Consider the following 13,463-nt stretch of genomic DNA (forward strand, 5'->3'; position numbering starts at 1 on the left):
ACTTCACGTCTTCCATTTATACTCACGATCCATTTTTAGTTCATTTTTGCATTCGGTGCAGCTTTGGTCCAAGCACACTTTTTTTGCACGTGGCTGTCCGGCCCTTGTCTCCTCCCTCCCCCATCGTAAAGAAGTCTTCCTCTTTTTGATTAAAATGCCTCCTGCTTGGCTGGATCGAGTCCCGCTCTGTGGTCAGCCCTATCCTGACTGGAGCGTCCTCCTGGACTCTGAGTCACCGCATACCAGGAGGCAGGGGACAGAGCTGCTGTTTGCTGGCGTCCTCCACGCACGGCACGCCCTGGGGGTGGGGCTGGGTCTCCAAGGACCTCGCCTGCCCAGCTCGGGGCCTGGAAGCCCAAGACGTGTGAGATTAACTGTCAGCAGCTGAGATTTACAGCTCTGGGCGGAGCAGGCACTGAATACTGTCGAGCCGCCTCTCCTCTGAGCCCGGTCTCAGATTGCGCGCGCTGCGCTGAGGCCAGGCGGCCAGAGATGACGCTGTTGCCGTTTGGAAATTCAGGGATGAGCTGCTCTTGCCCAGAACACGTCCACAGTTAACGAGCATCGTGCCCACGTGGAAGGGGAACCTGCATTCAAGAAATATCCGTAATATTTTCATCATAACCTAATGAAATTGTCTTTAATTTGTGTATATTGTTTTATGTTTAAGCAGAGGAATAAAAGGTAAGGTGTCTTTGGTCCTCGTAGAAGGTTCACCCAGGTGTGAACAGCAGCTCGCGGGGCCGGTGGTGCTCGCAGGTGGGGGGTGTGGGGGACGAGCGCTGCCTCTCCATCTTGGGAGGAGGGACGGGTGGTGGAGCCCCCACACCCAGGCACTGAGGGGCCCTGTCAGGGCGGCTTCGTCAGCCTGGGCTCCAGCCCCAAGCGGGATGAGGGGGGCTCGGGGCTGAGGTCAGACACGTGCTTGTCTGATGGCAGGTGACAAGCCAGTGCACGGAGCATGGTGGCCATGCTGCCTGAAGGGCCACTGCTGCCCCTCGCAGCCCCTCATCACAGGGCTTTCTTCCTCTTTGCTTCTTGGTGCACAGAATTGCATTCATCCTGACACTGGCTCATTCCTGCCACTGGTCTGGGAATGGCCCACGTGCTCATCTTGTTTCTTGGCTACGCTGACTTCTAACCCTATGACCCCGCACCATCACCCGCCCCTCCTCCAGGAAGTAACTGTCTTCTGGGCCCCGGGGCAACTGTCCTGTGCAGAGCTTTGTGGCAGACGCGTACGTTTCTAAAAGGTACAATTGTTACTGTGTTTTAAGTCCTTGGAAGAGGTGTCATGCTGTCCGTGTCTTTTGGACACACTGTGCACTTAGTATCACTGTGCTTAGACTCGCCCGTCCCGTGACCTGTGTCGGCTCAGCCCTGTCTGGGGCTCTGTCACGGAACTTCACCGCCCCTAACGGACGTTTGCGTTTAGCTGTTGTGGACGATGCTTCATGAACATTCTCGTAAAGTCTGTGGATGTGCTGGTGCAGGATTTCTTCTGGGTGTCCGCCTAGGGGTCATCAGGGGTCATCCAAGCACAAGCCCTTGACCTCAGGAGATGCTGACAAACGCCTCCAGCTCGCGTTGGCTTTGGAGCGTTGCTTTTTTTTTTTTTGCTCTTTGTTTAGAATTCTGTGTTTACCTTATGGCAAAAGCCGGTCGTTACTGAGAGCGTTGCACAGGGTCTCAGACAGAAGTGGGATGCCTGGCTGGAGGCCAACGGTCTCCCCTCCCCCGTTTGTGCCTGTCCAGGGACAGCTCATGGCCTGCGGCCAGCTGTCTAGCGCTCTGTAATGTCACCATCTTTGTTAAAGCAATGATGCGTCTTTTCACTAGCATGACCACGAGGCCATTAGTAAGAGATGCCGTTATTAGAGAAGTCGGTGCCAGAAAAGAGAGCTGGACGCCCCCTTGTAGGGCTGTGAGAGCAGCTCCTAGTAACCCAGGCAGGAAACAAAACAAGAACCAACGGAAAGAAGACAGAAAGGGTGTGCTCCCACCCACGTGCGGTCTGCGCGTGTGGTGGGCACGTGTGGTCGGGCGCAGGCCTGGGAGCCTGGGCAGCAGATTCTGCGCCCACACCAGCCAGGGAGACGGGTGTGCGTACAGCACGTGAACACGAGCAAGTCGCCCTTGTCTCCAGGAGGGAAGGACTGAGCTGGCTTCTGTGTACTTTCCTGGCCGTCCCCCGGGGGCCGGGCCCTGGGAACCTGGGCCGATGCGGACGAGGTGGGGTCCTGGGTGCTCAGACGGTTGGAAGGTGCGGAGCCCACCCAGTGCCTGCCTCGGCCGGTCCTGCACCGGGAGCACAGCACCAGAAGCTTCCCCCCTGCCCCCTGCTGGAATTCCTCCCCCACCCCACCCCGACCCCCTCACCGGAATGTTCCTCCTGGTACCCAGGGGCAGGGACGTGTGAGGCCATGGGAGTGGAGGACGGGCCCCTCACCAGACTGAGCAAGCGCGAACAGGGGAGCCCAGCCCCGGGGCTCTGATGCGCGATGCCTGTCACCCTGCGCTTGGCACCACCCTGCCCTCCAGAGCCCCAGGGCCACCACCTTGTGCGCCACTAAGAGCCCAGTGGTGTGCCCGCCACCTGGCCAGCCGGGGCCCAGCCTGTGGCGGTGCCTGGCCGCCACACCCTGTCCACGCTCTGGGCCGCGGACCCAGCATGCACGGCCCCGAAGCTGCCAGGAGCTGCCTTCTCTGCAGGAGGTGCCAGGGGCTGCTGATGTGCGGGGCCGCGGGGCTCCCTGTGGGCTGCTCAGTCGAGGGGGGAAGGAGGCCAGAGGCGAGCAGGCGGCGGGAGGGCAGGAGCCCCCGCACGGGGCGGCCACGGTGGACCTGGGACCAGACAGTGCCCCCAGGCACAGCCAGTGCGGGCCGGGGGTCCAGGGATCCAGTCCGCGGCCCGAGCCCCCTGGCCCCGTGCCCGTGTCACGCTGTCCCCGGCAGAGGTGCGTCCCCCCAGCAGCCCGCCCCCTCCTCTCTCCAGGCTGGCTTCCCTCCCCTGGCTCCCGCGGTCCCCGCCTCCCGTGCTCACCCCCCGTTCCCTCCTGGGTGGGTCTCGGCTGGGTCTGCTCCAGGTACCTCCTGCCGCAGGAGGACCCCTGCCCTGCCAGCTCTGCTGGTTCTGTGGTTCCCTGGAGGAGGGGACAGAACAGAGGTCGCCGGGGCTCCCGGCAAGCAGCTTTGGGCAGAACTCACGGAAGCCTGGGCCCCTCTACTCGCCAGGCCATCGCCTAACGCCCTCCGTGACGCCCTAACTTCCCCTGCCCTGGCACTCCAGGGAGCCGAGGTCTTGGGGGCCCTGAGAGGTGGGGCCTGGAGGCCGGGGGCCTCACTTCACATGAGAGGAGATGGCTAACTCAGAGTTCCACCTCCAGAGCGGGGGCTCCGTCGGACGCGCAGTCTGGGGGTGGAGGGAGGAGCGCAGGTGGGGCCTTTGGGAGCTCCGTGAGGTCACTCAGGAGGCTGCCTCCCGCTGGCCTTTCCCGCTGGGCCCAGAGAGGCAGCTCTGGGTCAGGAGGCTGGCGTCTGGCCGGCGGACGGCAGAGAATTTCACAGATGAAAAGACGCACAGAGTCAAAGCAAATACAGCTTTGCAGGGAGCCGCCTGCAGGGGAGACAGGTGCATTTTGTGACTGAGTTCACCCCGCAGAGGTGCGCCTGGCTCACCCTGGGCTCTCACGCCCTGTGCACCCCTGCTGCTGAGCTGGGCGGGGAGGGACCCTGAGTCTCAGGAGGCTGGTGTGGACTCCGGGGCGCTGTGACCTTAGTGCTGGGCAGGGACGGGTCTTCCGACGCGCACCCCGGGTCTGGTCTACCGCCAAGCTGATCTCAGGCCAAGGTCAGACTGCGAGCCTGTGCACACAGGCACCCTTGATGCCCAGCGAGGTGGGAGTGCCCGGAGGGGTCAAGGCCGGCGGGTCCCACCAGCAAACATCCCAGGCCCTGTGGAGGAGGTGGGCAGCACCCAGAGGGCTCCCTGTGGCCCTGGAATGTCCGCCCCAGCTGAGGCAGGCCTCAGGTCTCTAATCCCCAAATTACTGGGTAGAAAACGCGGCAAACAGACGGTTAGGCTCATGTAGTTATTCTGTACAATGGCTGTTAAGGGAAGAGGTTTTGGGAGACTCAGGAATACAGGTTCATGGAAATGGCCTTCAAACTGGCGTAACCCCGGGTCACCTGGAGGCTTATTAAACCGAGACCACGGCCCAGCCCCCAAGTGCCTGGTTCCGCCAGGCGGCGTGGCCCAGGGTCCACGTCTCTGACAAGCCCGGGAGGTGCTGAGGGTCCTGGGACCCGACTTGCACCCCACAGGTGCCTTTAACCCCCCCCGGAGTTCAGGTTGTGAGGACACCGGGCTGCTTCCTGGCTGCACCTCGTGTTTCTCCTCAGTTTGAATTTTCTTCAAGTGACCCTCTGACACACCCCGGGCTCTTCAGGCCTCGGAGCCCATTTCACGGCGTCTGTGGTCTTTTGTCAGGTTGCTCGTGTGAGACGTGGGAGGGGCCATGGCTGCCACTCAGGAAACTCGGCAGCAGCGAGGTGGGAAGGGCAGCTCTGGGGTCACACGGCTCGGGGCTCGGGTCCTCCCTCTGCACTCTCTTAGCCACGTGGCCACGACAGGTGAGCTGACCTGTGTCCACCTGGGCCTCCTGCTTTGAGGAGGTTGGGTGGCTAACCAGGTAATGCATTTGTAGAGTTGAGTTCCCCAGAGAAACAGAACCGGTAGGCTGGCTCATGTCTATCCATCTGTCCATATCTCTCTCCATCGGCCTGTCCGTATAGACAGAGGGAATTACTGTAACAGATTGACTCATACATCTGTGGAGGCTGAGAAGCCCCAAGATCTGTGGTCGTCAAGCGGGAGCCCCAGCAGAGCGCGTGTGTCCGTCCAAGTCTGAGGGCAGGAGAGGACCCCTGTCCCCGCTCAGCAGTCAGGCAGAGGGTTTCCCTCTTCCTCAACCTTTTTGTTCTAGTCAGGCCTTCAGCTGACTGGACAAGGCGCACCTGCACTGGGGAGGGCCATGGGCTTTACTCACCTGACCATTCAATGCTAATCTCATCCAGAAACACCCTCAATCTCCCTCCGCCCCCCCAACCAAGTACACAGGATAAAGTTTGGTGAACGCGTGGGCAAACCTGGCCCGGTCAAGTTGACACATAACGTGAACCATCGCAACTTTCAAGAGTGCTGGGGCGACACCCGTGTGTGGCCGTCTCCGTCAATAGGCTGCCGCCTTTCCTGTGTGTCCACTAGGCAGCTGCAGAGTCAGAACCAGGAGGAGACCCTGAGCGGAGCACGGCGTGAGTGTGGCCCGCCCTGGAGCAGAGTGGGCCTCCCGCAGTGGGCACTCCTCTGTGGGGGGCTGGGAGAAGGACCTTGTAAATGGCCCAGGGTTGGGGGACTGACAGCAGTACTGTCACCATCTGTGGGATTGATGGAAAGGCCCTGTGGAGAGCTGATGGGGGCAGAAGGAAGCTAAGCTGGGTCTGGGCGAGACCACCTATTTCTTTTCTTGTAAGTTTTCTAAAACATACTTTATCTATCTGTCTGTCTGTCTATCTACTTATTTGGCTGCATCAGGTCTTAGTTGTGGCACACGGGATCTTTGTTGTGGCGTGTGGGATCTCTCGTCGTGGCGCACGTGCTTCTTCCTAGTTGCGGCGTGCCAGTTTTCTCTTCTCTAGTTGTGGTACACGGACCACACGGGCTCTGTAGTTTGCGGCACCCACGCTCTCTAGGTGTGGCGCGCAGACTTAGTTCCCGTGGTACGTGGGATCTTAGTTCCCTGACCGGGGATCGAACCCGCATCTCCTGAATTAGAAGGTGGATTCTTTACCACTGGACCACCAGGGAAGTCCCCAAGACCATCTATTTCTTGATATTTCCCCCAAGTCAGAGCTTTGGGGAAAGAAGACCTTGGCCCCAAACGAGTTTGTTGTCGCCATCTGTTTCTGTTGGGTTTGAAAATGTTTGTCTACGACTTCCCAGAATAGTAGTTCTCACGTGGAGAGGTTCTGGTTTTAGCCCACCCTCCGCTGTCCCATAAGCTGATCATACATGGATTTGTGTGGGTTACTTCTGAGGGGCTGGGGCCTGGAGTGGGGGTGTGTTTGGGGGCAGAGAGCAAAGATCTGGGCTGCAGGGCCCTACCCCTGCCAAGTGCCTGTGGAGTTGGGCTCTTGCCTGCCTGGACCTCTGGGTTCAGTGTGCGGACCCGGGTTCACTTGTCTTGTGTGTGTTTCTGGAAACCCCAAGAGGCCCCGTGGGCTTTCCCACGGTGCCCAGTGTAGTTGGTTCTGACCCCAGGAAGGCGCTGGTCATCCCTACCAACAGCTTCATGTCTCCTAACAGCTGAGGTCCCAGTGGGACTCCCCAGCACAAACACAGGCGGCGGAGCCGGTTACTTGGACTCTATTTTGACCTAAATCAGAATGTTGTTTCCTAATCCATATGTACGAGTGCATTTGCGTCTGTTACCGATGGGTGTTACTGATGAGAATTCTGCTTCTGCAACTCTGAGCGAGGTTCTGACATCTCTGTGCCTATTGGGCTGGGCACCAATGTAAAAATAGCCCTGCTGCCAGCTGGGCCGTGGTCTGGCCAGATGCCCTCCTGTCCTCTTGTCCCTCGTCTGTCCATGTTGGTAACTATGAAATGAACCCACTTAGTGACGTTGTTTATCAACGTCCTCCTGTCCTTTATACCTCATCTCCCACCCTCAGCGCAGCCTGATATAAAATCACGTAACCTCTCCCTCCAGAAGGAAGGTAAGGGTGCGGTCCGCGGTGCCCACCGTTATCGAGACATCACCCCTCACCAGGCAGGAGGCCAGCAGACTCCGCCCCCCTGGGCTGGGAGCGCCACCACGTGCCATGATTCCCTCCACGCCCTGCGTCCCTCCTCCCACACAACGCGCATCCTCGTCTCCATCAGTGCACTGTCCTCCCGCCTCTCTGTGAAGCGCTGCACACGCAGGGACGTGCCCAGCTCGCTCACTGTGGAATCCTGTGTGGACCCCAGTACACACGCAGGTCGTGCCTGGCCACTAATTCACAGTCAGATAAATGACGACCCAGTAAGTGGGCCGACGTGCTCACGAAGGCCAAAGACCATGTCTCCTCCTTTCTGCAGCCTCACGGCCTCCTGAGGTTCCAGAAAACAGTGGAAGTGGGGTGCTCCCAGGTCCCCAAGGCCACCCGCAGGCTCAGTGGCCCACCAGGATTCTCAGGACTCAGTACAGAGTGGTACCACGGCTCGGATCTATTGCAGTGATGTCATCAAGGTAGGCAGGTGGCTCTGTAAGGGCAGAAGACGCAGGAGGAGGCTGGAGGGACCCAGGAGCAGATGCCCTACACTTCCTCCCACCTGTGGAGGCCACACAGAGCACACCCTCCCCAGCCTGAAAACGCAGCTGTGTGTGTGCGCTGTCTCTGCTGGGGAGCCGGGGTGTCCATTGGAGACTCGGAGCTCAGGGATGGTACTGGGGCTACTCATGTGGGCACCGCCTGCCCGTTAGAATGCCGGCCCTCAGAAGGAGGCAGGTGTTTGCCGTAAATCACATCATTTGTACAAACAGTCTAGGCCAGGCCACGAGCACAACCTCTTCTCTCCGGGAGAGTTTCCAAGGCCAGGTTTCCAGATGCCAATCAAGGGCCAACCTGGCAGGCAGGCCCCTGTGCAGACTGCAGCCCAGCTTCTGCCCAAAGGGCCGCTCTTGACCAAGGGAGAAGCCCCCCAGGGCCAGGGGACCAAGGGCAGACCCACCAGATGACCCCACGCTCGCCTGTCCTGCGTCTCGCATGGCTTCAACGTGGTGAGATCTTGGGCTGACTGGGGGGATGGTCAGGAAGTTGGGCCAGCGGCCGAAAAGGGAGGGGTGGAGGACACCATATCGGAGGACATGGGACTGAGGGGCCTGTAGGGACTTGAGAGGTCTGGAAGCTTGGAAGCAGAAGCATGCCTCGGTGCGTGTGTGCGTGCGTGTAAGTGTGCATGTGTAGTGCTGCAGTCCCGGAGAAAGCAGAAAGCCACCCGTCCTGGGCACAGTGGTGGTGAACATTAGCACAGTAGGGTAGGACTGGCTCAGGAGAGGATCCAGTGACCTCAGGCAGCCACATGTTGTCACCTTGTCCCTTCAAACTGGGGAGTGACTGTTTCGAATTCTGCACCTTATTTTCGCCAAGATTCTTGTTCTGTGTTTGCGTGTGTGCAGCTCACAGCCCAGACAGTTATCATCTTAGCTCAGGAAGGCAGTGACATGCGTGGAGGACGGTGAGCGGGTGGTCAGGGCCCTGGCTCTGGCCAGCCTAGAACTGCGAGCTCGGGAAACCCCTTGTAATCTCCAGCCTTCAGCTTTTCCATCTGCAGAACGAGAGGGTCCTTTCTAACACACTAGAAGTGGATGAATTGACTAGAACCTATTTAGAGATGGATGAGATCGCAGGCATAAGGAACAACGTAAGTTTAACGCAGCAGATTTCAACCATGATGTGTGCGATGCTTGGTAGAGTAAGCACACGTGCGATTCTAATGCGTTCAGCGTTCATTCTACTTGGAGTGTCCTCTGACTGAGAAGTTGGTTTTAAAGTTAAAAACCAAAAAAACTCTGTGGAGTTTCTAATGTCTGTGACCCCAGGTGGTGCGCTCCACCACCCCGCCCCTCCCCCTCCCCTCCCCTCCCCTCCCCTCCCCCTTGCCTCTCACCCACCGATGCTGCTGCTCCAGGGTCCACCCTGCATGTTAGAAAGAACCTGGGAAGCTCCTTCTTAACTTCTAAATATTAAAGATGTAAAAGGTAAAAAGGAAGAATTAGTACCTAACAGAGGCCCACTTTCTAAGTACTAAGAAGAAATGAAAATTGGGCGGAAACGTGAGCACTCTCCCACAGGTGGGAGGGGGCACTGAGGTCGCTTCTGCACATGGTCTCATGGGGCACGGGGACTCGTCTTTGTGGCCTCGCATCTCCTGGGAAGAGCCGTTTGCATCTCCCAGAGGCACAAGTGTGGCGCCGTGTCTGGGCCAGAGCTACCACAACCGGATGTCCACCTACAGAGCCAGCGCCTGGTCATTTCTCCAGACCTTCCCCGCCGGGAGTCCCCGCCAGTGGCTCAGATGTCTCACACTAACAGAAAGCATTTGTCTTCGCTCTTTTTCAGAGAAGAAGCAGCACGTCACTGAAGCCTATTTGAAGCGTGATTTCCATTCCCGCCGAGCATCCTGGTCCACGGCCCGGGGGAGTCTGCCCGCATTCGGACACAGCCCGACTCACGGCTTGGAGGTGGTGCATCTGTTGACCTCGCACCCTTGGGGGCCTAAGGTTGTGCTGTCAGTGCTGAATTTGCAGGGGGTACGTGTGCATGTGTGTGTGCACGCATGAGTCTGTGTGTTTGCACACACATGTGCTCTATCAGAAGACAGTGCACAGGACTGGGCTCTCTGAGGCACCTAGAAGTTGACCTGCTGCGTAATGAGAGTGCAGCCAGATGAGAATGTAATGGACAACATTGTATAAAAGAAACATAAACTGCATTGCCCAACGGCTGGAGGGAGGTACGCCTATGTTGTCTGGAAGTGTTAGGTTCACTTTATATTTGTGTCGGAAGAAACGTTCAACTACGGTGCAGATGACAGTGGCAGCCAGACCAGGATGAACTGGGAGAAAGCTTATAGAGTCAGACAGACGTGCTTTTTTCTCTAGAGGGTGCAGGTTTTCTGCTGGGCAATGCATTGTTAATCAACACTTGTCCAAGAAGGACACATCCTTTCTATTGTCATTAAAGCCACAGTCACTTAGTCACTTGAACAGAAAATGAGGCCAGTTCACTGCTTCTCCAGCTGAGCTTGGAGTCAGGGTTTGTATCTCAAGTCCGAAATCTGGCTGAGTCCTTCCTGCACACTTTAGTCTTGGTCTAATGACGGCCTCGTCTTGGCACATTTGTCGTACTCAGAACCAAACAGCAGACAATAGTCCTGTGTTAACAAAAGCCGCCGTGGAGCTATGGATGAGCTCCCAGATTGAAGCCTGATGGACTGTAGGATGGAAGCATGCAGAAGCACCCCGCAGCTCCAAGCACTCCCTGTGGGCCTGCCCGCCCCATGTGTACCTGTGCGGGGACAGCAGCTGTGCAGGTTGGCCATTTCGGATCCCAGAATGTGCGTGTGAAACGCAGATTCACACCCCTCGAGTTTATTTGGGTCGTCATGATTTTGTGTGTCGTACATATGTCTGGAGTTCTTCGTATGCAACCCCACACCCCGGACACTCTTAAGCACAGCTTTGTAATTTTTAAAAGAAGGCAAAGTCTACAGGAAAGAGAAGCATGTAAATATGTACCAGTGCTTATGAAGTTGTTATTGTTTGTATGTAGAAAGGATGTGCACTGGAAAGGGAAAGTGGCTCAGTGAATGTTTTAAATAATACTTCACGTACCAAATTGCATTTGGTACATTCAGGAAAGCACACATTCAGTTGCAATGCCAATTCTTCTCTTCAGATATTGTTCTTATTCATGTATCATAGGCACCTTCTTTTCATCTGATTACAAAATCCAGCATTTCAGGATTGGGCTTTTGCAAAACAAAAACGAAGAAGAAGGGCTTCCCTGGTGGTGCAGTGGTTGAGAGTCCGCCTGCCGATGTGGGGGACGCCGGTTTGTGCCCCGGTCTGGGAGGATCCCACATGCCACGGAGCGGCTGGGCCCATGAGCCATGGCCACTGAGCCTGCGCATCCACAGCCTGTGCTCCACAACGGGAGAGGCCACAGCAGTGAGAGGCCCACGTACCAAAAAAAAAAAAAAAAGAAAAGAAGAAGAAGAAGAGAGAGAGAGAAAGGGGCAAACATGAGCCTTTGTCACTGATTCCTCCTGGTCCAATGAGCATCTGAAGAATTCAAGTATTTCATGATAACATGCGCTTTCTAAATTCTAGAGTGTACCTTGTTGCAAAGCCAGTGGGCTGGACTGAATTCCCTGCGAGTATCGGGACTCTCTTACCGCTAGCTCTTCAAACAGGGGACGCGTGTGTGTAAGTGTGCCACTCCCTAATGCAGCAAGAGGAAGGACCCTGAAAGGCTGAAGCACAGAAGTGTTTACTGTGTAACCGGGATGTGGACATGTATACAGCGTAACGGTTATCGCCATAATCACTGTGTGCACAATACCCAGAAAAACACAAATGTTTTCATTTGTCTAAACTACAAATCCATGTAAATTTCAGCTTTCCTTGTTGACACGGATGTGTGTACCTGCTTCCATGGTCTAGAGCTCCAGTCGCTGAAGGACCATGGCTCTTCCTTAAAGGGCTCTGCCCTCGAGGAACCTGCAGCCTTCAGGATGCCCCGAGTGCCTTACAGGGCTGTGAACACCAACTCTGGCAGTCAGGAAGGAGGGTGTGCCGGGAGTGGGTTTGGAGGCGCTGTGACATTAATCTACACTGACCGTTACTGCATCGTTGACCTTAAGATGGATTGTGTGTTTTAACACAGTAATGGATTTACGTCTAGGCTCAGGAAAATCAAGGTGTAAATTATGTATCAAGTCATATATTTGTTTACTGTATATTTTTAAAAAGCTTTATTGTAAATTTATGCAGAAATGAATGAGGACTTGTTTTCTCACAGCAATGCGCCAGGCAGTATTCGTGTTCCCTGAAGCAGTTCCTTAATAACCACACTCTACACACCGGATAACTCTGTTCAGTGCTAAACAGTATTCAGAGGCCTAAAATAGGTTTGTATGGTGATCAGCTACAAAATTTTACACATATTTTTGTATTGTGATTCCTATGATATATACCAGAGAATTTTTACTCATTTGTAAATTATTGTACAGTTTTTAATAAAAGGTTGTTTTAAGTCTTAGAATATCAAAGTTCTCCTCCTCACAAAGTATTAAAGTTTGGACGTATCTGCTATGTTAGCCACTTCTGTGTTCCGTGTCCACGCTCTGAACGACAGTGCCTCTTTCCACACCAAAAAGGGAACTTGGGCCTTCTGCTCACTAGGGAGGGGTGCCGGGCATCTCACATATAGCCTCATCCTAAGTCATGGGGAGTCTTCTGGAGCACAGACTCTGAAATCAGAGGTCCTGGCAGCACCTGGCTGAAGTCAGCCACCAGGGAGGACTGCTCCTGTAGCTGTTTGTCAAATGAGAACCAGAAAAGAAAAGTCAACCGCTGAGAATGGTGAAAGAATTTCTGTGGATGAATAAGAACACATTTTAGTCACAGTGATCCCACACAGGTGGTTAAAGCCTGTTTGATCTCTTTGGGGGAGTGGAAAACCAAGGTGGGACTGGGACAAGGGGATGGGAAAGTGAGGATTTAGCTCTGCAGGTGTTCTTATGCCAGCCAGTACTGGAGTGTCCTCGCACTGACTCTCACTGTCCCAACTTACGCTTTGAAATTCCGGCTGCACTAACAGAACGGAAGGGTTGGGATGTCTTTTCCTTAAAAAACAGTCCCTGCAGGGATCGACTGAGTGACAGTATCACCCTGTGACTCTGCGTGGGCTGAGAGTCCTCCTACTGTGTCTCACCCCAAACCTTGAACATTTTTTAAATTAATTAATTAATTTTAATTTTGGCTGCATGGGGTCTTCGTTGCTGCACGCGGGTTTTCTCGAGTTATGGCGAGCGGGGGCTACTCTTCGTTGCGGTGCACGGGCTTCTCATTACGGTGGCTTCTCTTGTTGCAGAGCACGGGCTCTAGGCGCGCGGGCTTCAGTAGTTGTGGCTCGCGGGCTCTAGAGCACAGGCTCAGCGCATGGGCTTAGCTGCTCCGCAGCATGTGGGATCTTCCCAGACCACATGTCCCCTGTTCCCCTGCTCGAACCCGTGTCCCCTGCATTGGCAGGCGGATTCTTAACCACTGCGCCACCAGGGAAGCCCTGAACTTGTTTTTAAGGGCAGTCAGGAGCAGCTCCCGTGGGCGCATTCCCTCCCCCCCCCCCGCCACCGCCGGCCTGGCCCTCACGACTCGCCAAATGTTTCAGAGTCAGAGCCTCCTTCCCTGACGTGAGATCGCCCACAGGGCCTGGAAATGTGGCTGGAGTTCCGAAAAACTGTGGTTTCTTCCGTGCGTGGTCCCCGCCTGCCCTTCTGCGGGTTGAGCTGGAGGTCGGAACCCCGGTTTGCCCCGGGGGCGAGCTGCGGAGCTTCGCTGGGGCAGAACGCGCGCCCTCGGCCCAGTTCCGGAGCGTTCAGCACTCCCTGCGTGGACAGCGCCAGCTCCGAGCGGACGCCAGGCCGGGCTGAGGGGTGGGGGGAGGGCTGGGGGGCTGGGGGGGGGGGCGCCAGGCCCGGCTCCGCCCAGTCCACGAGAACTCGCAGACCCCGCCACAGGAGGCTCCAGGAACCGCCGCCCCTCGCCGGCTCCCGCCGTGGCAGCACGGCGGCCGCAGGAGCCAGCAGAGGCTCTGCCCACGTGCCCGGGGATGCGGGGCACAGGAAGGCC

At 56.4% G+C, this 13,463-nt stretch overlaps 1 protein-coding gene across 14 annotated transcripts in view; it reads left to right on the forward strand.

The window, feature by feature from the left end:
- The window catches only part of JAKMIP3 (Janus kinase and microtubule interacting protein 3), a 107,768-nt gene extending 97,092 nt beyond the window's left edge, over positions 1 to 10,676 (forward strand). For all 14 annotated transcript variants that reach the window (XM_027112983.1, XM_027112985.1, XM_027112991.1 and 11 more), the window contains one exon: positions 9,169 to 10,676. The gene's annotated coding sequence lies outside the window, so the exon portion shown is untranslated. The remainder of the gene's footprint in view (positions 1 to 9,168) is intronic.
- Positions 10,677 to 13,463: the final 2,787 nt, after the last annotated feature.

Source organism: Aethalodelphis obliquidens, unplaced genomic scaffold (genome assembly GCF_003676395.1).
Source record: "Aethalodelphis obliquidens isolate GAN/ISIS:26980383/991018 unplaced genomic scaffold, ASM367639v1 scaffold11, whole genome shotgun sequence".
Lineage (NCBI taxonomy): Eukaryota > Metazoa > Chordata > Mammalia > Artiodactyla > Delphinidae > Aethalodelphis > Aethalodelphis obliquidens.